General features: G+C 42.4%; 1 protein-coding gene across 4 annotated transcripts in view; it reads left to right on the top strand.

Moving 5' to 3' along the window:
• The first annotated feature begins 231 nt into the window (after positions 1–231).
• The window catches only part of Pdfr (Pigment-dispersing factor receptor), a 49,191-nt gene continuing 25,895 nt past the window's right edge, over positions 232–23,527 (top strand). Inside the window, exons 1-2 of one of the 4 annotated variants that reach the window (XM_015186864.2) lie at positions 232–369; positions 3,580–3,748. The gene's annotated coding sequence lies outside the window, so the exon portion shown is untranslated. Of the gene's footprint in view, positions 370–3,019; positions 3,749–13,347; positions 13,623–23,527 lie in introns of those variants that run through there. The other 3 variants (XM_033382384.1, XM_001354429.4, XM_015186862.2) reach the window with 3 other exon arrangements.

Here is a 23,527-nt window from a genome sequence, read left to right on the forward strand (position 1 = left end):
CTTGAGCTGACTTTGATTTTATACACCGAGAAAAATGGGATACAAGATGAGTATGTTAATATAGATTCGTACCCTCAAGGATAGATCCATTGGATGATTTCTCTGCTTGATAATGTATATCATATTCTCCCAGTGCACTTGCTTCTCATGCTTCTCATTGCGGCATTCCGCCGGCGTGGCCTTTACTTTTGGGATGGGCATCGCCTGCAGTCGTCTCTCATTTCAATTTCAGTTCCATTCCGCCACTCAGCGACGCCTGATCTCAGCATAGCCTCGGGCCCCTAGGCCCCCAAGTCCCCAGACGTGTCCCCCCGCCGAAGTCGTCGGGCGTGCAAATAAACCCAACGGGGAAAATAATTAAACAAATCTGTAAATAATATTTGCATCAGTGCCCCAGATAAGCCGGGTATAAGTCGGTGATAGATAGTAGAGTAAAGCCATGGTTCAGGGTCGGGTTCTATGTCAGTCTCGGGCACTACAGTAAACGATCACCTAAGCGGACAACCAACTGATTCAACTTGTTGTTTAAAAGTCGCTAAGAAGAGTCTTCGGCTTTGGCTTCGTTGAGTCTTGCAGAGTATCTTAGTGAGTGTTAACAGCTATCTAAAATACTGTATCCATTCCTGAAAATATTATGAAATCAGAAAGGTGCTTGTCTTTCTATTGTTCCTACTGTGTTCCCTCTGATTTTGCATCTTTCTCGAACTATTTTCGTTACCTATTGCGGCCTCTCGAAGCTCTCGTAACTCTTGGACTTCTGACTTTCCTTCCTGCTTTCTGATTTCTGCCAAAACAAACACCAATATCCAGGAGGGGAGCATCCATGGTGGTGCTCAGCATTTGATTTATGAGCGTGCCGTGCAGAAGCCCCACATTTGACCGCATTACATTCAGAGAGTGGTTCCAGTGCGCCCGACGGCGCAGGCAGTCGTTCCGTCAGTGACTATACTCGTAATTAAACACTGCAGGCTGATGGTGGCACACTTTTTTCTTCCAATTTGTATACACTTCCAACGGGGGGCGGGGATAGAAAACTGTAATATGCGTAGTGTCCTTAGACTAGTTGTGGTGGGAACAGAATTTGGTTTCCACTTTTTTCCAAAAAAAATGACGAAATATTCATATTTCTGAAGATCTGTAGAGTCTATAGGATATGAGAAGGAATTTTAAACTGGAAAGTGGATATTGGAATCGGACTACTACATCATAATGCTGACGACTGCTATATAGGGTATATGGTGCTTCGGTTTCCCGATTTGCAACCGTCTTTTACTTGTTTTTCCTTTCATTAGGCCAGCGCTGAAATGGAAAAGCAAGTGGCAAATGCTTGAGTAGACGCAGCTTCAGACCACAGTGATACTCTGTAAACGACTTAATAAGTATAGGAGCCCCAAGTCCGGATATACCGTAAGGCATTTCCTGTTCACAGGGCAGCCAAATGAACAAAAGGCAATAACGAAATGTGAGGGAATGTGAGTGCAACGGGACGAATCGAAATGAAATGAATCGAACGATGAGTACGAATAGGAGACGCCCCGCCTCGCCATGCCATGCCATGCCACACGTCACGAGATGCGAGGAGAGGAAACGTGACTAGGCCAATGTTAAGGGCACTGACGTCGGTCTCTGGGGATGCTGCAACTGTGCCGCCGCTGTTCTTGCCACATTGCCACACATTGACGTGGGCACATATCCCCGTGTGCCTTTGACAGGCAGATTGAAGCGGCCCAAAATACTCGTATGCTCCGGTATGCTCGTATGCTCGTGTGCCGCATATAGGAAATTAAGTGTGGGCCTATATATAGAGTATTGCAGCCACTGTCTGGGTCTGGGTCTGGGTCGGAGAGCTTGGGGATGCAGCGCCGGCGTCAGTCACGTGCTGCGGCAAGCAGCAGATCCGAATCTGCGTTGCAAGTAGTGGGAATATAATTCAGCGAACGTGCGCGCGCATTGACATCAGCAAAATGGACGGCAGAAGAATCGGGAGCTGGCCCCCAGTAGATGGATGTTTGTCCCAAGACCCGAGACAGATTGATGGCACCCCACTACACTTGGATTGTCTACCAACTGAATGTCCAAACAACAAGCAAAGCCTTTAGGCTTAGTTAGGCCATTCGATAGTTCTTACGATAACACGTATTTGATATGGTAATCCAATGCTCACCTTTAAATCTTTTAAACTACGATATAAGGCCTAAAGAAACCCACTGGTTTCAAATACACATACTTCCTGCACAAAGAGCACAAACTGTCTGAAACATAGACAGCTGTTTATGTTGATCATGAATATGTGTATGCTACTCATTGGATTGGAAGTGGTACGGCAGAAAGTGCAATACGCTGTGCGAGTGTATAGAGTACCCGAGAGGTAGCATAGGGCAATGTAAGCGAAGGGTATATGCTGTTGGGGTGCTTTCATCCTAGCCGCTAAATGTTGCCTATATTTAAGGGCCTTTGAAATGGAGTTGAACTTGTAGATAAATGTCGAAATCAGGATATCAAATAAGACAAATAAGTCTTCAAGGAGTATTCAGCACTCGAGTGAATTTTTTACTGAAATATTGACTTAAAATTAGATTCTGAAATGCCCCTTAAAAGGTTCTTCACCCCAAACTTCAATGGGTAGCATGTATTTGTTAGCCCCAGATGGTCATTCCTTGTCTAATTGACGATGCCTTATGTGAACTTCAAATATATATAAATATACATATGCACATATAACCACGGAGTTATTCTTCCCTATATCTATATACATTTAAGAGTAATGCGGCAGCGCACCTCAGTATGTCTTGGATCCGCGCATGGCAAGCTTCGATTTGCTCCCATAATATCGATAGATCTTAAAGGGTATTTTTGGATTTTGGCACTCATTTATATTTCGCCGAACACGCACGACAGTGTGTTTGTGCGTGCATGTGCATGGATCTGTGTTAGTAGTAACGGGAATTTATTTTTACTTTTATACCTCGGCCGCCTGCCTACCCCGCCGAACAACAGTAAACAGTAAGCAACAAGGCAAACAAATGGTACAACTAACAACGCAAGCAGTGTAAGGGAGAGGTCATAGTGGTGTCCAAAAAAGACAGTGGACAGTGCGGAAGAGAGCATGGCAGAGTGGTAGAGCGGGAGAGCGGGAGAGAGCGTGCAGCAAAGCTATCGCTTTTGGCCGTTAAATGCCTTCAGTTGCACCCGCACACGAGCACGAGCACGAACACGAAACACGCCACAGTACGGCCAAAACGGCAGACAGAGACGGAGATGATTTCGCACTTGTTCGTGCACTGCGTCGGATGGTGGCCAGGCCGCGTTCGGGTGCGGTACCGCCATCGGGTGCCGTGGGAAAGGATAAGTTGCTCAGATGCTCGCAAGATTCTGTCATAACGGCTTCGGCACTCGTGGCGCACGCTACGAAGGCAGAAGCAGCGTCAAGCAGTGTACAAACAGTGCACAAGCAGTGCAGTGAGACAAAGCCGTTATTTGTGGTTATTTAAAACAAAATATTGTGTGTTTGGTAAATGTTTATCAAAGTGCAGCGAAATTTGGTCAATTGTTGATTATTTTTGTTGTTGTGTTCGCAAGTGTTTCAAAAATATTAAAATCCCAAAAATAAATAAGCAACAAAATAGTTCCAACCTAATAAACCATAAAAACTTGAACAGTTGAATATATTAAAAACCATCGAGCAACAAAAGAAGACAACAGCCGAACGCCGAAGGCCGGGCAGCCATCCGCCAAAGGCCATAGTTGGGTGAGTGTTCCATTATCCCAATGGCCCAGGGACTGTTTAATCAGTTTAAATGCCAATTACAATTTCAGAAATAAAAACACGCACTTATTTACCAGCGGATTAACAGAAATGTTTGCCCAAACTTGCACGAAAATATTCAAATGTGTTTTCACATTTATGGTTTTTGCCTTTGGTAAATGCCGGCCATTCTTTATGGTCGCCCCCGCCTGTTCTTGTTTGGTACTAATTACGAAAATTATAAGGGTAGCTTTGGTGCAGTTACAATGGAATAATCGTAATAGTTTTTAAGCCATATATCAAAGATGCCACTGCAGAAGCATTGAAAAATGTTCGCTTATTCTTTAAGTGTCCAATAAGTGTTTCAAATTTTTGAAAATTCTTCCATTTAAAGTGACTGTTTATGTTAATGTTTCATTGGAAAAATTAGAGCAGTTTTCAATCCATTGATGCTAGATTAAACTCAATTAAGTTTCGGTGTATATTCCAATTTTGTTAAGCTGCCACATGCAAGAGTCTTTTCTCTCTTGAAAAACGTTACAAATGATCCGTCCTTTGCTGGCAAAATGTCCCTTTTTGTATAGTGTTAGCTGTACCTTTTATCCGATTTAACGCATAATTCCTATTACTGAATACATTTTAATGTTACATCTAATGGACAAATTACTGCAATTGATATGAAAGTTCAAATATTTAATCCTTTGAATAATAATACATAATTAGAGACACCCCTTGAAGACGCAACGAAGTGGCAAAATGCTGTCATATTTTTGGGTTTCAACTCTAAATTGTGTATCTCTTAATAATCCATATATTGCACATGGAAAATAGTGGTTAACTAATTGATATTTTTTCAATACACATTGGCACCACATTTCCTTGTGGTTTGTTTTTCTTTTCTCCAAGAAAACACCCAAAAAGCGCTCCGCAAACAGAAAATTTATTGCGCTGTCCATGTCAGAGCTTGTTGTGGGCATTGTGGCATACCAGAAAATGCATCCGTAGATGCCACTCTCGGGTCTCAATATTTATAAACGCAATGCCCAACGTTTTGGACGAACTGAATTTAGTTGGAACTCAAAATGTTATTTGGAAAATACCGTGGTCGGAAGAGGGGTATTCTACCTCGGGGGCTCACGGAAATCCAGAAAAGTTCTTGAAAATAGTTTCCGATGAAGCAAACTTTGGGAACAGATCTTTAATTTAGACAAATACCTGAAGTCATTCCAGGGTCTTTACATCTTGCTTTCCTTTTCTTGCTCATCCATTTTTCAGTGGCAGTGGCAGTGTTTGTGGCAGTAGCATATCTATATCCTAATCATTTGCGAGCCAAATATTTACTCATGCTACTCTCTGTACAAATATCTAGGGTTCCGTCTGTTCCCATTGTGTGATAAATACTCTCACTCCAGCGACGCCTCCATCACCGTTCCCATTTCCATTTTCCCTTATATTGCCAACCACCCGGCGCCCACACCGCTCAAAAAAAAAATTGCATTCATTTTTGTTCACAAAGTTCCTTCTGCTGCCTTCATCTGCATCGTGTGTATGGCAGGATGCGGAATGCCCAAGACTCAGGACCAAGACCAAGAAAGGAAACGACATTTTGTATTTATATTTCGAGTGTGTGTCTGTGCATCTGTGTGGTAGCATCTGTGTATATTTGTATCTGTCTGTGCTCGTTAGCAGTGTCCAAAGTGCTGTCGTGAAGTGTTTTTGTGCTGCTGTGCAGCAGCGCCTGTAAGCGGCCCTGACTTTCTAATGAACTGCAGCGGCGGACCTACGGACTCGCGGACTGCCGGGGCACATTTTTCATCACCTGCTCCGGCACCTTCTCCACTCATTATTGGAACAGACACAGACCCCCAAGAGAGCCCCTGGTGGTTCTTAAACGTTCTCGGAATCAAATTGTGCTACTTGTGGCACTTTCTGGGTCCGTTTTTTGGGGCCAGGGGACCGGCAAGGAAATGTGAATGGAACCATTTACCACTTGTCGTCGTCTTCAGACCTCAGAGTGAGGAGGTAGACTGTAGGCGAGGCACAACTACATGTTTGAATGCGACTTGGGGATGCGGATGCATTTTGGGCCCCCTGTCGAACACCGGGCGTATACGTAATGTGCAAATATTTCCCATCCCCTGAACACTTTGTTTATCGCCTGCTGGAGCTAGTGTCTAAACAAAGAGCGGGGAGGCATAAACAAAATGCTACGGGTACGCCCCGCCCCACTGGATACGATCGCAATGAACAACGTGATTCGGTGCGGATACAGTGAACACTTGACTTGGAGGGACTCTGAATAGTAAGAGAGTGAGACGGTTCTACTATTACTGCATATGAACCAATGAAAAAATCCCAAAATATCATTACACTTTTATGCACGCTCATCAATCATCGATCTTTATTTAGCACTTAGCTCTCAAGTTCTTAAAATTTTTTGAAAATTTATTTGAACTCTTGAATTTTGTATTTTATATTTTGAAAGATTGAAAGATTTTGTTTGGAAATACAATGAAGACGATTTACAAGATAAAGTTTCTTTGGGCCAATGATTCATTCATACATAAATTTCACTGTTTTACCACAATTCCAATATACTCAAAACTGCCTACTGAAATCTGTACAAAGCGATATATTAAGCGAATGTACCTATATATCTATAAGTTAAGTTATAGACTTATTTCGGAATGGATTTTCTGATTTTAGTGCATTTTTCTACTAATAATAAACTGCCATGTGGATGGCCTCTCCTCTCCCTTTCCCAGAAAAAAGGGAGAAGAAATCCGAGTGGAAGAAATAGTTTTTTGAAACTCTAATTGGGTGAAGCCAAAGCATGGAATTAAGATAAAGTTGGGATAAAGTTAGAATTGCAGCTGGCACCAAATCCCGACAGATTCAGCAAATTTGTAGATACGATTTTTCATTTTACATATTTTGTATTGTTTTGAAGGAAGGCTTTGTGCGGACTTTGATACTGATTAAAAGCCTTTTTTGTTAAAAAAAAAAGAATTTTTTAGACAGCGCTGCCAGACTTCAATAGGGTTTGCTGAAGCGTGATGCCATATTTTATGAAGATCATAAGGTATTAGGTGTGGGTCTTTTGCTAATGAAATAACTACCATACTATGCGGCCGCCAGCGGGAGACATTATTTTGTGCCTCAGAACTCGTTCTCTTCACTAACAGACTGATTTCCTGAGCATTAGTGGGGCTCAAAAGGTTGTGCTTACCATTCCGTTACCAGGGACGCCACATAGCTAATTAAAACCTCCACCTCCCCACAGCTGTGCGCCTCCTTCTCCGGGGTTCAGGTTCCAGTGAAAGCAAGGAAATTCTTCATTTTGCGATTGCATCTTTTTTATCCCGAGATACCTTTGGAGTGGAAGCCAATTAGCATCTACCCTTTGTTCTATTTTTGTGTCTGCAAACATTGCATTTCCCCATCTCATGATAACATCTTAAAATAAATACCTTGTACATATGTACATATGTGCATCTGGTTATGGATGTAGGATGTGAATATACAATATACAATAAGTATAAATACATATAAATAAATGCATGTCCTTGTAATTCGATTTAGTTTTTTGTTGCGCCGCAGAAGTTCGTTTGCAAATAACAAGTGTTTTTGTATGCGACTCTGCGCCTTTCAATTCTGAATCAAAGCGCACTTTTTTGTCGCCCACCAAAACAACAAAAAGGTTGACGAATACGTGGGCAGAGAGTGTCCCGACCATTTGATGCTCATCACAAAATGTATGAAAGACTACGTAAAAAGTTAGAAGAGCAACGACCATACATTTTTTTGTTACAATATTTTTTCAGGGTGGAATTTCAATTACGACCTTAGAAGAAGACAGAGATGAGACATTTACGAGTGCTTGGATATTCTATTTTCTGAGTCTCAATACACCCTACCACGAGGCTATCGATGATGGTGATGATGATGATGATGATGATGATGATGATGATGATAATTCTTGCCTTCGTCGATGGCTATTGATGCTCCTGGTGCTGTGATTGGTGTTGCCTTTCCGCCTGCATCCCGCCGCACAAATTTGAGACACATGAATGGCACATTTATTGGTCAAAAATCGCCATAAAAGCCGTCAGAAAAGGGATAGGCATGTTGTTGGAACAATAATTCAATTATACAGTTTAATTTTCGCATTTTTGCGAACAAAAAACTTGGCGGAGAATAAGTGAAAACAGAGCAAACAGTTTATTTTCAATCGAAAGCATGGAACGGTGGCCCGGGTCGCTGGGTAGCAACCGTTTGACGTCGGTTTCGTTGAATCGTTTCCCTTCCCACTTCCGACTTCCCACTTCCCCCTTCCACCATGGGTTTGCATGTGCAGATGTCCATGAAACACCCAACGTTCTTTCGCAGCTACTAGCCATCTCCTGAGATAAACGGGGAACTGTCGAGCACATTCCGAGCCACCGGATGCACATTTCCAGGCGGAAGCCAGCAGCCATGAAATATTCACAAGAATAACCGAAAACTTAATAATGGGTAGGGTGGAAGAAATCGATCTGGTAGTCTGCTGCTCGGCAGCAAGCTGTGCGATGAATAAATCATGATTCGATTCGCGGTCACAAATAAATCAACTCGATCAACAATTGAATTCCAATGGGATGTTTGTAATCCTCGCAATCAAAATAGGTTTGGCTGGATTTAAATCTGTGGAGTTTGTAGGGAGCGGAAGAGAGGAATAGAGGAACACCCGCTTAGAAGTGAAGTTCATTCGGGTAGCCGTCCCTTTCTCGTTATAGATTTCCGCATCTTGTCCAAGAAACGGTTTTTCTTCGTCGAAAAGCCATGCCTCTTGTCTGTTTCTCTTTGTCCCTTCATTGTTTTCTGATGTGACTGTACTTTCCTGTTGAATGAATGTGAAAAGGAAACAATTTGTTCAACATCATAATAGCCGCTTCTAGTACTTGTCCACTGGGGTCGTAGGCCATATTTCTATGAGAAGCTTAACCCCGCTGCATAGGGCGGGCGCCACAGTGCTATCCGGGGGCTAATGGATTAAATTTTATTCAGAAAGGATTACAAATTAAAGCGCGACTTTGCACATCAGAATCCTTCCTCCTTCCTTACCCTCTTGTGTGGGGCCGTCATGTAAAAGGATGTCAAACACTGCTCTGCGCGATCTGTCAATGTGTGTGGCATGCAACATGGGGGCGGGGTGTGGGTGTGGGTGTGGGTGTTGGTGCGGGTGGCAGACTCTCGAAACATGTTCTATTCGTGATTGTTGCTGCTCCTGTTGTGGCAGAATTGTCAGCTAAATCGGCTTAGTGGCAACACAAACACACTGTGCAACTCACAATGCCACGCACACTCTGCCGCACGTTGCCCAAAGGTACAGGCGTGGCACTGCCTTAAATTAATTTGCGCATTTGAGCGCATTTGGAACGAAATCTCGACGCCGAAGGCGATTGTGCGACTCAGTCGAAAATTTTGCCCCTCCCACATATATGTACATCGGTTCATGTGTGTGTGTGTGTTTGTGTGTGTATGCGTGGGTGAATGCACTTAGAGTGCCGCTGGAGTGCCTTGCACCTACATACATCAACAGCACGTCACAGATGTCGCCTAATCACTATGTGAATCACTGGCTTCCACTGCAGTTGCAGTGTGCACTGAGAGAAACGAGCGTCATGCTACAGCGCCACTCGGTCGAAGATTGAAAAATATCTGCAGGAAGGCAAAACTGTAGATTCCCTTTCCCCACAGATCGCTTCCCCATGATTGAATGATCAGATATTAATAGTTTCTTCAAGTCAGAGCCTGAATTATGAAATCATATAGCCTTCCTTGCTCTGAACATACATGAGGCAGATACATATTAACACATATATAATATACACATGTTTCCAGCCAACAAGCGAGATCTGTCGAATTCCCATTGATAATTTCTTACCTATGGCCCCTAGTCTTTGGAGTTCCCTGGAATTATTTACAAGACTTTCCTGCACATTTTTCTGTCAGTGGATTTGACGTAAAATCGTGATGAAGTCTCTGTCGCATTGCCCGTTATGTTTTGCGCTTTCTTTTCGAAGATTTTATTATTGATTTTATGCACATGGCACACAGAGAGACCCAGATTTCACCCACTCGTCCGCTCGCCCACTCGTACGCCCCATCCACAGGACATGTTACATGTGATTATGGCATACTTTTGCTTACTTTTATTTTGGGGCAGTGCACACAGGCACTGCAACTGCAGCCGCCGCCGAGGGCTAAGAAAAAGTAAAGGCAGAGAAAATGCCGATGAAGAACAGGCAGAGAACTACATCCTCTTCTGACTTTAGACTCTTGGCTTTTGTTTGCGTCTCCAGGCAAGGCCCCACCGAGAAAGTGTTTTTACAGCGGCATTCAAATTCTGGTTTATTTCTTTAGCCCAGATTTGGGGTTTTCTTTGACACATTTATTGATTCAAACACAAATTGTAATGCTTAACACAACAGATGACACGCAAATTCATTGAATATGAGTACGTTATGGACGAAAACATAGATGGAGCTTTACTTTTTAGCTATCCCCTTGTAATAGTTCATGGTAAAGGCACTTGTTTAGCTCTTATGCTCTGCTATACACATTTGTATCTTGAAAATTGTAAATACCATGAGAGTCGAAAGACACCAGCTTCCATGGAATGAAGCACACATTCTGGTGAAGAATAACATAAATGGATGCTGTTGACCTCGACCTTGTTATTTAGTATATTTTCCGTTCTCATTAGCGGAGCTTAACTTTGAGGAATGTATCCTGCAGGACCGATCACTCCCCCAATAAGTAGTTGCCACATTGCATTGCTCCACTGAGCCATTGGTTGTTATTGCATTCTCCATTCGAGTGGCATGCCAATTATCCTCCTTAGACCCTCTAATTGAATCGTCGCCACTGAGGGGAGGGGGGGGCAAGTGGAAGTGCCACACTTCCTGCCTCCCATTGTGATCCATGCAGCTGTCGTTGTCGGCACACATGCCGCACTCACATGGCACATGATATAATTGGCCAATGGCAAGTGCCAGGACCTCAAAGATGACAACGACAATGACAAATGTCAAATAGAATGAATATCATATGCTGCACCCCAACAGAAGCAAAAGCATTTCCCTGGAATGTGGATGATTAGAAGTCAATTACGAACACATTGCCATGCCTCCAATTTTTGTATAATGTTGCAACACCATCTGGTATCCAACAGAAGCTCCCACATCCGCAGAGCTCTTGGCTTTCCACCGGCAGCCGCTAATTTCACTTAACCTGCTGCAGAAATTTGCATACGACATATACGACAGGTGTACCACACTATGCAAAACTCTCACCATACACACACACACACACACACACACACACACAGGAGCACTTTAGGCGACTCATAACGCATTCCCTTTTGGGGGCAGCGTCAACTCTTCAATATCTTTGAAGGCCTCAAAGCTTGCAGCTCGATGTGGGAAAGATGTTTAAGTTCTGAGTGATATTAATATGCATTCATTGTACTTGTGCCTCGAAGGCGCTTTAAAAATTCCATATGGAGTTCTCGATTCCCTACCCAGACCGTCCGCCAATTAAATTAACATAATTAACATATAGCATTTATACGTGATTCTGTCTGTCATTATTATTAGCCCCATTATGAGATCTTCCTTCTATGCCGAGAGAGGCTTAGAATCCTTTCGCCCCAAGCTTAACTTTTAAAGCTTTCTGATACAGCTTGTATCACTTCTTGACAAAGGCAGAAGGATAACTATCGCAATTGATCCGTACTGATGACAACTCTTCTCTGAAATATGGGAGAGCCTTGGATTCTAAATGGGTCTCAGGAGAATATCAGCCTAAAAAACTCTATACATTTTATGAATTGTTCCTCGAATGTTGTATGCTGTTGCATTCAATGTTGAATGCTTTCATCATCGGTTTCAAATGACTTTAATTTCTTTCCATTGCTCCTTATGACTGGTGCAACTCGCGCTTCCTCATCCTTCTGTCTGTTTGTAATGTGGCTACAAATTGAATCCGTTTTATTGCATTCCCCTTAGATTGCCATTTATCTTCAAGAATTCCTTATTTCGTAGTCTCCAGTGAAGTGGGCTTCAGAACAGTCTGACTCAGCTCAATGGGTAATCGAAATCTTTGAGGTGGACTCGTCCTCGTGGATGTAGGATGCGGCTACGGACTTGAATGATGGTCTGAATGATGACGGCGCCCCATTCAAAAAAGTTTCGAAAAGTGAAAAAGTTACAAACTGGGCGAGTACTTTCCGAAGAGGCACCGCCTTTTCTTGGTAAAGTTTTTAATTATTATTTGTATTCTGCTAAAAATGGAAACGTGGGCACAGAGCCATCGGCCGGCTTACCATCGAATGACCATCAGCGAAAGCTTCGAACTGCAACTGGAACGAGGTTTTTTTCCTCGTTGTTGTTTCACTTAAAAAGCCGACTGCCCAACGCATTCCTCACTGCAATCCCTGCTATTTTGTTGTTGGATTTTACACCCTATTAACATGGTAATGATAGGGTATATAGAATTTCTTGTCAAACGAATGGGATCCCAAACATGACAATACACCTATAATCATTTTGGGACTAGACCTTAGATTTCGCATAACATCCCGTAGATATTTTTACGTACATATTGTCTAGCAGTCTATCAAAAATCATTCCAATCTGGGGAAGAGCAAGTATTTTGTTCGGTTTTTTTACTTAATTAGTGGGTATCCCGCAATCGAAATCTTTGTGTACATGAAGGCACTTTCTGTTGTTCTCTCTTTCTCATTTGCCGCCAGGCAAGCGGCATCCACACCACGATGTTGGGCCTAGGCTTGCCATCAAAATTCACGGCTGACCTTGCCACTTGCTCTATAAAAAAGAGGAACTAGAAAAACGTACACCAACAGACACAGGCACAGACACAGATTGCAACACATCTACATCTACATCCCCCTCCTCCACCTACTGAGAGACACAGCTGACCGCATTTCGCGTTATGCAATGGCTGAGAGGCGGAGGGACAATAGGCGTGGCGAGTAGCCATTCTTAAATCAGTGCCACGATGCACCTTTTGGCATTTAATTAACTCTTTTGCTCTTTGCTGAGCAAACCCAGCTTTTCCAGTTTCGGCTTTTCTCGTCTATTATATTCCATTATATTCTCTTCTCCCATTTCTCTTTCACTATCTAAATATTTGAGGAGTTAATTTCTTTTAAATATTTGCATCTCTCTGTTTGTAGGTCCAAGGTTGAGGTAGTTCTGAAATATTCAGAAGGATCATAGAGATGGATTGAGAATTAATTGTCTCGACAACAGTTCTGAAACACGATTCAAATTAACTGATTTATGTTCAGATCTTTAGATATTAGATTTAAAATGTCTCGTGCAGCGGTGTTTGTGGATCTGTTCCTTCTAAACAGCTAGACCGATTTTTATGAAATTTTGTTTGTATATTTAGTAGGTCTTCAAATGGGTTCTTAGCTTACATTTTTCACCTGCTGACCACCATCCACTACTTCTTAATTGGGACTTTAGTATTTTTGTATCATTAGTACCCAAATATTCCATACAAAATTTAATATCATCAAGTATTCTTTGATGTATTTGTCTGGGGTTTGTCTCGGCGAAAGGTTTGTAACCGATTTTCATCAGTTAGAATATAAATTTTGGTTTTTGTGTCTGTGTTTCATTGGGCCGTCGAACGAATAAAGCAAGAAATATACAAAATTATAAAGCAGAAAAAACAGGCGAACGAGTCCAAAAATACATAGAACGAAAATATGTGCGTAAGCTTGTTGCAATTGCGTGACTTTCAGTCTCAAGATGCATTAGAGGAACGAAATCAACATTGAAAATTGGAACGGAGACAAACAACGGTATGTAATTGACATTTAGAGAGAAAAATTCCAGGCAACACAAACAAGTGTTTCGTTCATACGTCTTGCTCATCTGGCTTCCGCTCATCCGAAAGTGCTGATTGGTGCATTCCGTATGCATTTACGTATAGTCCGATTCATCAAAAGAAATAATTAACTTAAAGTTCAGTTCAAAATCCTAGAAACTGTAAGTGCCACAGTATAGCCCGAAAATTTTGGATAACCCGAAATCCATAACCCCACAAAGTACTCATTAGGCAGTGATACCCCAAGTCAGTTGACAGCCAATCATCACTGTTAAGCTGGCTAAGGGGGTTAGCAAATTAAGAGATATATTCTCTCACACCGAACAGGAAGAGCACTAAGCCTTTCCTTTTCATTTTAAGCGCTTTCACTCGACTTCAGATGCCTCTTTGGGTCCTTGTGTTTCTCTTTATTTAGGCATTTACTAAACGACTGCTTGCTCTTTCTCGTTCTTTATTCATTGCTCTTATTAGTGAACTGCCTCCTTTCTCATAGTCTCAGCTGCCTGATATCTTACGGTTCCTAAAAGTGTTTTCAATCTTTCGCACTTTCATACATTAGCACACTGAATTCTCTTTCTCTCCCACCATTTTCACTGCTTGCTCTCTCTACTATTCATCAATCGTGTGAACTGCTTTGCTGAATCGTATCAAGATCAAGGTCTCCCTCACACACTGAACGGCACCCACTCAACGGCTCATTTATAAGTAGAACAAGTTATGCAAGCAGTGCATGCTCTGCTTTATATTCAAATCTCTCTCTTTCTCTGTCTGTCTGTTTGTTTTTCTCTTTCGTATGTGCTGCCAAGTAGAACACACTTTAAGGATATGCAAACATACATAAACATGGTCACACACATGGTGAGTTTGAGGCTGTTCGTCCTCTCCTCTACCCTACAGCCCTGCCACCTACTTTCCTGCCACCTCTCTTTGCCTTAATGATTAACATAAATGGCAGGCCAAGCGTCTGCAAAAGAGTTGGCAGTACCAGCACCCCAAAGAAACGAATACATGCAGCTGCAACAGGCACAGTGGTGCCCAGACATCACGTTTTTTGCACTCCAATACTTGACTGTTTAGACTGATGAAAAATGCCATTAGCAATCGTACAGGAACACGGACGAGGCACAGCGCTGCTGAACGAGGGTCAGAATTTAAAGGTAGATAAGTTTATCCTCAAATTAATGAAGTTCTATCCCATGGAAAATAGAAAATCACATACGCACATATTTTTGTCCTAAACGAATCGAACATTGGACATAATCATAATAAAGGAGGAGACAACGGAAACACATTTTCATATATAATTATCATAATTTTGAGCTATTAATTATAATGCAATAAAAAAAATCAGCTGTCACATTAAATTAGACAATGAATCTTAAGAGACACTATCTTCATATAATTTCAGTCCAGTGTGCGTGCCACTATGCCCATTACAGTGGTCTCATGGCACAGAATTTCAGTTTGTGGCATTGTGTCTGCCATGCCAGCCTCCCCACTGCCACTTTCCTCTAACCCTAGCCTGGCCTCCCCCATGTCCGTTCTTATTGGGGTTTATGTGTTTGTGTGTGTGTGTGTTAGTAGAGATTCTTTAGCCGGAGCAATGCAACAGTTTTGGGCCAGGTCTGCGGGAACAAAGTGAGGCCAGAATACTCATAACAACAGCCCATCATAATACCCATAATACATAATAAGGAAAAAAGCCCACCATCCCTACACCCGACCATCCCTACACCCCACCATCACTTCATCATTCTCCACTTTGTGTGTGTCTGTGTGTGTGTGTGCTCCCTCTATCATCATCCTCCCCTCTGTGTGTGTCTGCTGTGTGGGGCATGGAACAATGTAGGCGTGCGGCCTGGCCTCTTAGCGTTGTCTGATATTTCGGGGCCTTTGTCTTGTCTTCGAGGAAACTGCAGAGCGCAGCAAAAAACAGTGGCCACAGCCTCCCGCTTCTCCCTCTGCGTCTCATTCCTGATTCGGTTGCCACTTGTGGCAATGCCACGCCCAGGCGAACGGAAAGCGGCAAGCAAGGCAGACAGAGGCCTTCTCAATTTTTGGTGATTAGCAAACAGAAATTAAACTTTAAGTTGGTGAAAATTATAATATTTAAAGCAAAAAGAAAGTGTGGATCGACTGGATCAGAAGGCAAGTAGGTTAATACCTCTAATACCTAATTCGAAAGAATGCTTTGTTATAAGAGAAGCTAAGTGCAGAAAGCCCTTTAGGATTCTCTATCAGAGTCCTCTTGTCTCTGGAGTACTCCCAAAGAATTCTTTGATGTAACAGGTCTTTCCATAAATTTTCCAACAAGTTTGCCCAATCTATTTAAATGTTGCCCGAAACGGAACATGAAATGGAAACGTAATAAATAATTAATGCTGTAATCGATATCGAAAGAGCGAGAGTCGCGGAGTCGCCACAATCGCAAATGATGCAATTATTTGATTAATGTTTTATTTTTACGCTTGATTCCAGTTTAAATTATTTGGTTTTTACTGCATTACATTCTGCAGAATTAGGGCCCGCATCTCTGTCCGCATGCGGTCTCCGCTGCGTATGCGTAATGAGATTTACGACCCAAATTAATCATACGCCATGTGGCATCTTGGCTGCGGGTTGCACTTGCATGTGACAGTAGCAGTGGCAGTCGGAGTCGCAGCCGCTGCATTTGCAACCGATTCAATTACAATTCATTCGAAACTAATCGAAGCGAGAATTATCTGAACAGCAGCAGTCCAACCCTTCGTCTAATTAAGAATCGCGCTTCTATCTAATCATTTGCAGGCAACCAAAAACAGAAACCGGAGCTATCCTTAGATTAAGCCACAGCAGCCACACTTGCACCCAGTTCACACGAGGAACTTTCAAGAAGAATCGATTTCACACGATGGGGATTGTTACAATTAATTCAATGGAATGCTCTTGCTACCCCATTGATACATCTAAAATGGAACTTAAGCACTCACTTCAGTAGCAGCATTTAAGTTTATCCCGAACGAACACGAATCCAGCATATGACTTCTTGATGATATTCCACAATTTGAGAATATATTTTCAGTAGAATTCCATTCAACATACTCAAGTGTGCTTCTGATGTGCATTTTGTTAAGGACATGCACTCTGTTCTATGATTCCTTCCCCTTGCAATTTTCTCTCCTTGATTGGGTTGTAAGTTCATTCTCTTTTTATTTTCGAGATGCTGCTGTAATCTGTAATCTGCAATTAATTGCCACATGTTATACTGGTGCACATAAATGATAATTGAATGTGACGAGCGGGAAACTTTTAGTTTGCAGTCTTCTCGTTTTTGCTTAGCTTCATCTAATTCCCGTATGTGTACCGTATTGTGCTTTGGCTGCCTTTTAAGCTGTCTGTTTCCTCTGCGGTTTGGTCCCACGCGCAATGCCAAAAAGTTGCGATAATCCTATGTCCTCCCAAAAAAAATGGGAAAGATAGCCAGTTGAAGTATGCTGCATCTCTGTGCTGCATTTCCCGTAAGCTGATCAAATGAGAACATGCAACAGGAGAGGAGAAGAGAGCCTCTGCTAGTTAGCCACACATATGCGAAAAGCAAGATGAGGCGAATGGAAGAATATAGCGGATGGAAGTTTAAGATACTCTTCCTAATGCGTCGTTTCAATGATAGAAAGGGTATTGTGCTCTACACCTCTGGAGAAGGGCATAGATTAAGTATGCAAAGCGATGGCAAATGACACGACCTTGACACTTGAACTAAGGCGATTGCCAGGCAACACCCAATCGGCCGGCACTCAATTAGGGCAATCCCCGGGCCAGCGGGGGGCCAGCTGGGGGCCACCGGGAAGCCACCTCCATTCAATTGGGTTAATCCCCCTGGCAGCGGCCTGGGTCGGCGGGTCAAACCCGCCGTCAACAGCAGGACATCCGCGGCCTTCCGCGTGCGCGCTGGTCCTTTTTTGATCTGTAATCCGGATTTCATTACAATATCACATCGGGGCCATCCCTCTCTAAAGGCGGAGGAAAGTGCTGATGCTGTGTGGTTGGGTGCCTTTCGTTGTGCATTCTGACAGCAGCTGTCAGTGAGTTAAGTCCACCAAAAAAATAGGTTAAAAAAATGCAACTATCGGGTAAACATTGGCCTTTAGTATTTTTATACCCGATACTCAAAATGAGTATTGGGGTATATTAGATTTGTGGTAAAAGTGGATGTGTGTAACGTCCAGAAGGAATCGTTTCCGACCCTATAAAGTATATCTATTCTTGATCAGCATCAATAGCCGAGTCGATTGAGCCATGTCTGTCTGTCCGTCTGTCCGTCCGTCCGTCTGTCCGTCTGTCCGTCCCCTTCAGCGCCTAATGCTCAAAGACTATAAGAGCTAGAGCAACGATGTTTTGGATCCAGACTTCTGTGATATGTCACTGCTCCAAAAATATTTCAAAACTTTGCCCCGCCCACTTCCGCCCCCACAAAGGGCGAAAATCTGTGGCATTCACAATTTCGACGATACGAGAAAACTAAAAACGCAGAATCGTAGAAGATGACTATATCTTCTAGAGTGCAAAATCTGAACCAGATCGTATAATTATTACAGCCAGAATCACGAAAACAATTTCACTCTTTCTCGCTCTGTCTCACTCTAACACACAGGTTTCATGGTCGGTTTTGCCAATTGCAAAATATGAGTTCAAGGATCTCAGAACCTATAAAAGCCAGAGCAACCAAATTTGGTATCCACACTCCTGTGATATCGGACCTTGACCGTTTCCTGTCCAAATTTCGCCACACCCCCTTCCGCCCCCGCAAAGGACGAAAATCTGAGGCAACCACAAATCTCAGAGACTATTAAGGCTAGAGTAACCAAATTTGGTACACACACTCCTTTAAGATGTCACTATAAAACGTATATCTCAGAATTTCGCCCCACCCCCATCCGCCCCCACAAAGGACGAAAATCTGTTGCATCCACAATATTGCAGATTTGAGAAAACTAAAAACGCAGAATCATAGATAATGATCATATCTATCAGATTGCTGAATTTTGATCAGATCGGATAATTTTTGTAGCCGAAAAGGACAAAAACAATTTTCAGTGGCTACGCAGCGCCCGACGTCACGCTCAGACTGATTTTCTGTCTCTCTCGCACACACTCTTTGTCGTTTCGTTTAATATTAGCGCCGTCTGCCGGAAGAGAGCTATACTGACTTAGTATCGGGTATAACTGTAGAGTTGCGGTGTCCGCAGCAACTCACAACGTTCCCCCTCGTTTTTTTTGCACTGTCTGCTCGGGATCTCCCTGTACCACTCTTTTGACAGCAGTTGAGCTGCTGTTGCACCAACACATTTTACATGTTTTTACATACTTAAACATGTTTTACCGACACATTTTGAATTTCTGCACACACGAAAGCCCATACAATTTCACACTTTGCCAAAGGCACCGTCGGTTTTTCCAGTCCGATATTAAGTCGTCAAATCCTTGAATTATAGCCTTAAATTAGTGGTACAGCTTTTTTCACTGACCACTGAACAAAGTCATTGTTATGCCGCATATGCTATCTGCCTTCTTACCAGTTGCTTCAGTTCCCCTTCTATCGCTCTCTTTCGTTCTCTCGCTTGCATTTGGGCACGGTCAATTCGGTCCGTCTGCCATTAGTTAGTCGTGAGCTGATCGTCGGAGCAAAATATAGATACTAACGTTCATAAAACCGACATACATACTAGTGCTTTCGCTTTCGTTTACCAAAAAAGATATTACAAAAGCTTAAAACCTTAACAGTAACCATCTTGGAACTGTTTCCAATGATAAACCACTTTGATGGAAGGGTAATTTACGCGCTTTAAGGATGGCGTCGGTGGAAAGCTGATGGTGCCATTCGTCGAAAGTTATAGTTTTTTACTAGCATTTCAGTTGCATTGATTGCAGTCGAGCATTGCTGTCTACCCCCAGTCTGCATTTCTCACAATTTTGACAGCATTTTCTTAATGGCAGACAGACAATCCAAGCTCCTGCTGTGAAACTGTGTCGGAATGAATAAGAGCGGAAGATAGGACCGAAGGAAATCTGAAAGGGCAGAGAGCAGCCATGGACAACGAGATTTCATTCAAGAATACCTGATACTAATGGCTATACCAAAAGGCTCCACATCGATCCCAAAACTGTTTACACCTGTGGCACCTAAAGATTTAAAATGGATTCAAATGAAAGAAATACTACATAGAATGTTATCATTTTGCTGTCGTTAATATTACATACGAATGTATAGAAAAACTGAGCCACCCGGTGTTCTAATGTATTGTATTAGCAGGCACTAAGATGTGTACTGCCCGAAACATTTCTGGACTTCAATTGTGAACAGCAAGTATTTATTTATTTAGATTTATAACTATTGAGATTTCATACTATAACAAATATTCAGTTTAAACGGCCTCATCCTTGGTAAGTTCGGGACTGAAGCTGGAATCAGAGCTGCTGCTGCTCGGCCAAGAACTACTCCCGGATCCGAAATTAGACTTGCTGCGGCTGCGAAGAACGTCTTTCGACAAGGGATTCCTGCTGCTGCTGCCTTTGAAACAGCTTCAGCCACTGTAACTACTGCTGGTACTAGTGCTGTTGCTGACGCTCCTTCTGCTGCTGCCGCTACAGCTGCTGATGATGCTCCTGCTGTTGCTCGCGGGTACCGTCATTCGGTAAAGGATTTTTTGGAGCCACACCCTCCTGCTGCTGCTGCTGCCATTGAAACAGTTTCTGCCCTCTAACTGCTGCTGATGCTCCTGCTGTTGCTGACGTTTCTTATGCTACTGACGTTTCTGCTGTTGCCTCGGCAACTGCTGCTGACGGTCCTGATGCTGCTGCTGCGACTGTTTCTGCCGCCGAAACTTCACCCGTCGCATCTGCTCCGTTCGCTGCAACTTCTGATCCAGGTTAAAGACTCTTCTTCTGAAACTGCTGCTGACTCTGCCACTGCTGCTGTTGCTGCTGCCACTTCTGTTGACGATCATGCCGCTGCTGACGCTCCTGCTGCTGCTGAATAGTTTGACCTCGTATTTTTTCGAATACGCCAACTATGGACTGCTCCCGCTGCAATTTCCCCTACTTCTGTTGGTGCTGCAGCTGCCGATCCTGCTGCATTTTTTTCTGCCCCTGTATACGCCGATGTTTTTGCTGCGGCTCCTTCCCCTGCTCATAGTTGCAATTTTTCTACCAGTAGAACGATTGACTATACAGATGACTCTTTCCCGCATGTGTATATGGCCTGTAGGAATATGCACACATGTACAATTTTAATTTTGACAAATTTCACTTTATGCTTAACTTAAGTAAAAAAAATAATCACTTTATGCTTAAAATGATTAGAAAAATTAAACCGAAATAAATATTTCTCAAAAATTCGAGTTTTATATTTAATTTGATTTCCGTTCATTTGCTCTCCATAATTTGAACACAGAGATGTAAGAAAATGACATCAATATTGTAGTGTCCAACTATTCGAAAATCAAAAGAAAAAAAAAAGAAAGGAAAAGGTCGAACAAGGTACACTTTAGGTACACTTTCTAGAAAGATACTTTTCATACCGCCCTCGCTAGCATAGCTCGAAGAAATTGGTGGAATGCAGGAGATCCAGAAGATCATCCGATTGCACAGTTATGTTAAAGCTTAAAGCTCAGCTTAGGCATGCAATAGGTACAGGCGAATAGACTTGATTCATGTGAAATCATTCCCCTGCATAGTTTCACTTACGGCACACGTATATATAGATTTTCGTGATTTTCGCAATCGCAGAGTGAATGGTGAAGACACGTGGAGTTACATAACTTCCAATTTTTCACTATTATCTAATCATCCGCTGTTTATATGGATTAATAAATCCGAAGAGTGGCGTTAGCTGAACTACCCGAGGGAAAAGTGAAAATAAAGTGAAATTCTTGAGAGAAGCAAAGGTACGTTAGTCCACCGTGGAAAGATAAGGTTCTGACACAGTTTTATTTAGGGATAGGAGTACTGGAAAATCTTAATACAGCCAAGCCGGCCAACCAATCTACGGTATCAACTACTAAAACAACCAAGCTGACCGTTTGGGAGTTAGCGCAGTGCACATCCACGGCGGCAAAGTGAAGGCTGAACCGTTGACGTTGGGCTAGCTCAATATCGGAAATCATTTACGGCTCGTGAAAGACCAACCACCATACACCACTGCTGGACGTCCGAATTTCAGTTTGAACCTGCCGATCTCATAAAAAAAAAGCCGGAGGACATAATCGTCACCAACCTACGAAAACTTACAAAGGATTGAGTAATTAGGCTAGCCTAAACCACATTGCCTCAGAACCACTCTTGCTGTCAGCAGATTTGTGTTTATTTTGATTCCCGTGTTTCTCAATTTAAATTTCAAGTGCAAGTTCCCGTTTGCCTTTATCACTATCACATAAAAATCTATACGCTGCTGCTCTAAGAACCAGCTGATTAGATCCACATATTCATATCTCGTTTATCATTGTGTTGATTAATGTAGTAACTAAATAGCTTCCTCCAATGAGTAAATTTGTAACGTAACTGACGATTTTGAAAACTGAGCAATATGAGTTCGGGATAATGTGTTTCTCTTTATATATATACATACATTTATACTGACCAACCTCTAAATTACACAGTGCATACAAATGAATCCGTCAAAGTCATCTTGGGCCCAACGATACACCGATGAGTTTAACCAATTACTGTGAGTACCACTAGTGGCTGAAACCACAATGTCTATACACCAATGCAGGCGTAAGTTTGTTGAAGTAGATATATATATACTGATTTGAAAGAATATTACCCCCCCTCAAATGCTCAAATAATTAAGTTTTTTTTGCTGATCCAAGAAGAAGGAAGTCTGTATATTTTTGTTTATTTGTAAATGTAAGGAATCGGATTATATCTGTAATTAATGTAAAAAAAAAAAAAAATATATATATATCAATACAATCTCACATGGTTAGGGACATTTAACATAAAAATAAAAGGAATTTGTAATCATGAATATGTCTGCCTAAACTAAATATTATCTCCGTCCGTCAAGTACTTATGCTTATCTCCCTCAAAATGCACTAGAAGATGTTGGATCTTAGAATTGGGACAACGCCCGAATGTAAACGCGTTTGTCATGGTTGGGTGGGTAAAGACTAGGGACATATATCACCGCTGTTCCCTCCATCAGACAGAAGACGAACTACACTTTTTCTAAGCGTTTTCTAAATGCGTATCGGCGCAGAGTGGAAATGAGTTTTTTTTTATTGGTTATTGACATTAACGTCGAGATCCTGCTTATTTTTTTTGAAGCGCATTATATTGATTTGTGTCAGGAAAACTGTGTAGCTAGGAGAGAAAGAACCCCGACCAATCCGACGAGCTGGACCCGAGCACAGCAAGAATGCGCGCATTCGAACCTAGCTTCCTATTAACATGATGTCAAAAAAAAACCATCTATTGGCCACTGTCGGAGTTAGAGCCTAAATAGGCTCTGGCCCCAACTCACTGGCAAAGACTGAACACTACACAAACATGGCGCCCAACGTGGGGCACGAAAAGTTTTCTTTAAGTCCCATTTAAGCTCTACAAATCCATCCATTTATTTCACATTTGCTGCACAACAAGTTGTTTTGTATTCGGCTGGAATCGATCGGTGGACTTAGCGATTGCAATTCGGATACCGGATTGATCGACCCTGATAGATCTATGCTGAGCAAAATAAACAATCTTGACAGGAAACAATCTCAAAGTGTTTTGGATTTACGATGCTCTGGAGAATTTCGGACATCGTCCAGCAATTTGAGATGGTTGTAGATGAATAACAACAATAGTTACTTAGTTAAAATAGAGGAATGCGCTGGAGGAGAGTTTTCGTTTTGTTGTCTG

This window comes from Drosophila pseudoobscura, chromosome X (assembly GCF_009870125.1).
Source record: "Drosophila pseudoobscura strain MV-25-SWS-2005 chromosome X, UCI_Dpse_MV25, whole genome shotgun sequence".
In the NCBI taxonomy this organism is placed as follows: domain Eukaryota; kingdom Metazoa; phylum Arthropoda; class Insecta; order Diptera; family Drosophilidae; genus Drosophila; species Drosophila pseudoobscura.